The following is a 3,164-nucleotide window of genomic DNA, read 5'->3' as shown; positions in this document are numbered from 1 at the left end:
TCAACTAACCTGTATATGTATGACGTATATACTGTTCTAATACAAGCGCTCAACAATTGACATCATTGTCGACGACGACGGCAATATCAACACTGCCCCAACGGAAACAAGGGCTATCACGTGCTAAACTTTGGCATCGAGTCTGAAGGAGATGATTTGAGTCAAATGGATGGAAGTGATTCCGATTCATCTGCTTCCGACTCTGCTGATGAAGAAGACGAGAAGCTGTACGATCAAGAAGAGCGGTTCTTCGCGGACAAGTTCCTAAGCACGCTCGGAGGGCAAGAACGAATTCTTGCTGGTGAAGTTGTCGGCCCCGCGTTGAAAGAGGTCTCGAAGACGGGATGGCATGATGTTGAAACCCCCGACGTAACCGGGTTTTGGAAAATCCATACACGCCTGTCTCAGATGCTAACGAGTATCCTGGTCTGTGGAGAGGTAATCACGGGCCCACCCAATCGGCGTTGAGACGCGGAGGATCCCCTCTTTCCCACTTTTTCCTGTTCATGCCGGTGGCGATTTGGCAGCACATGCGGAATGTAGCAACTTCTACATGCATGAACAACTGGATAACCGAGTCGACGCGTATTTTGAGAGGAAGGAAGAGCGGGAACAGAAGAATAGGAGCTCCGGTCGACCCGTGTCAACTACGAAGACGAAGACCCGGCGAGACATCCGACAACAATTTCTATCGGTAACGCCAATAATGCCTCACGAGCTGTGCATCTACATTGGACTATTGATAGCGCGCACCGTGTCACCAAATCGTGAGAAGCTCGCCAATCCCTGGCGCGGATAGATTTTGGAGCAATCTCTCGTTATATTTTCGGACGCTTCCTCCCCCGTTATCGCTTTATGGAAATCACCCGAAACCTCCATTTCAACAGCAATCAAGACCCCCGTGCTACACGTGACCTTCCGTGTCGGTCGTCTTACAATCGCACCCGCGTGTATATGAAAGATAAGCCCCACAAATGGGGCACCAAGCTATTTATGCTTTGCTGTGCACACTCTGCTTATTGCATTCGGTACGGAGGTAAACATGTTTTGCTGTATTAGCTGGACCATTTATGCCGTATATTCATGTCGTGATGTACAGCTTTGAAGTCTACTGCGGAAAGAAGCAGCATAATGCTGAGAATGGCGCGGTCGACATGCAGTGAGGTCCTGCCGCTGTTGTGCGTAACATGCGAGCCGTTTTTGGTAAAACTCATTCAAACCATGGGTCAATTCGACTCGTGGTGGTTGATCGATTTTACACTTCGGTCGTGTTAGCTGTGCAGATGCTACGCATGGGTTTCTATACTATTGGCACTATCATGACTAACCGTCGGGGTTTCTGCCAAGACGTAAAGACGAAAAAGAAGTCAAGGCCCAAGACCATTCCAAGAGGCACCTTGTCGTTCGCACGGTCAAAGCTTGTGAAAGGGATGACATCAATTTGCTGGTGGGACAGCAAACCTGTCCACTTTTTCTCGGTGGGTGGAAACATTGCGTTGGATCGTGTGCAACGACGCAAGAAGACTGGAGAGCAAAACTACGTGGCGTGCCCTAAGGTAATCAGGGATTATCATCGCTATATGGGCGGAGTTGATGTCCATGATCAACTCCGCCTACAACGATACTCTGTGCAGCGCTCGATCAAGTTCCGAAAATACTACAAGTCCCTGTTCTTGGGCCTTGTTGATTTAGCGATCACCAACGGCTTCATTGTGCATCGCGCTTACTGAAAGAATATGAAGATCAAGCCTCTGACACACGTGCAATACATGTGCAAACTGCACCAGGATCTTCTTGCTCTCACAGTGAACGACATGTACGAGGAAAACACGTTTCAACCGAGTAAGGCATTGTGTTTTATCTACCGCTTTGGCTAAGCTGTACATACAGCTGAGTTAACCTGTAAGCGTAATAGGCGAAGCAGCTTCTGCTAACGAAGGCGGTGGAGTGGAGGAAGCTGATTCTACTGGTCATGTGGCTAAGTAAAGTGAAGAATGGCGAGATCACTCCGGCCAGCGAAAGTGTGTCCAGAAAAATTGCAAGGTCGGTACACTCAAAACACCAAATGGCAAGCGCGGAGCTACTTCGACATACTTCTGTGACGGCTGCGACTTCCCCGGGCCTATATATCTTTGCGTAAAGCTGAAGTGGATCGTGAGTGACAAGATGTTAAGCTGCTGGAACGTCTGGCATAAGGAGTACAAGAACGGCAAGGCCCTTCCGGAGGTCTTGAGAGGCAGGATTCGCGTAAATGCGCCAAAGACCGCAGGATCGCCTGGAAAATCTACTGCCAAGCGACGTCGCGTTGATTCTGAGTAGGTTTGGTGTTGGAGAGTTGAATAACACGTGGTTGGATCCAGAAGTGAGACTGTTTATGGTTTGATCAGGCAAGCACTCAAGTCCACTTGCTCACCGCGCTTTGATGACAGGAGGCAGAAACGACACATATTTAATCCGAAGTGATTTCATTGGCTGGCGTACAGGACGTCATCACTGGATTGCAGAACAAGTGCATTACCTTGACTTACTTCTAGTAAAGGTCAGTTAGTTGTCCTGCCTCTATTACTGTTTTTCGGGTTTTTAGAGATATTCTCGAGGCCAACTGACTGATCGAAGTGCAACATAGACCGTTATCCGTGCTACACGCGCAAAACTCCACATCTTTGACAAGCGCATAGCTCGTGAGATGCTGTATATGTACGAGCTAGAGCCACTTATGCACTGCCGTATATACAGCACTAGTGTCTATAACACTAGCGGGAGTCCAGTACTTTCCCGCACCCTTCCCCTTGAGTATACAAAAATATATATGTTAATACGCTGTATATACAGCATACAGTGGTATAAATCCTTCCGGGTTCAAGGGGTTAAACTAGGTGACTACTTCGCGCTTGCTCCTCATGAAATACGCCACGACTTACCTCGAGGATCCCGGCGGGGATATCAGCACCGTACTTGACACCACCCTTCGAAGGTAGTAATCCGGACCGGAACTAGCCGGGTCATAATTGCAGGGGGAAAATACTAATATGAGTATGGGATCCGAGTTTTTGAAGCGGAATATGTGGGCGTGGTAATACGTATTCCTTCTACTTCTGGTACTAAAGTTATTCCTATCAAGGTTTCTTGCGGAGTTGGGTCGTGTTTAGTTGGCCTAATTTCCT

Source organism: Phytophthora infestans, genomic scaffold, assembly GCF_000142945.1.
Source record: "Phytophthora infestans T30-4 supercont1.5 genomic scaffold, whole genome shotgun sequence".
In the NCBI taxonomy this organism is placed as follows: domain Eukaryota; phylum Oomycota; class Peronosporomycetes; order Peronosporales; family Peronosporaceae; genus Phytophthora; species Phytophthora infestans.
Note: the sequence above shows the minus strand (reverse complement) of the source record.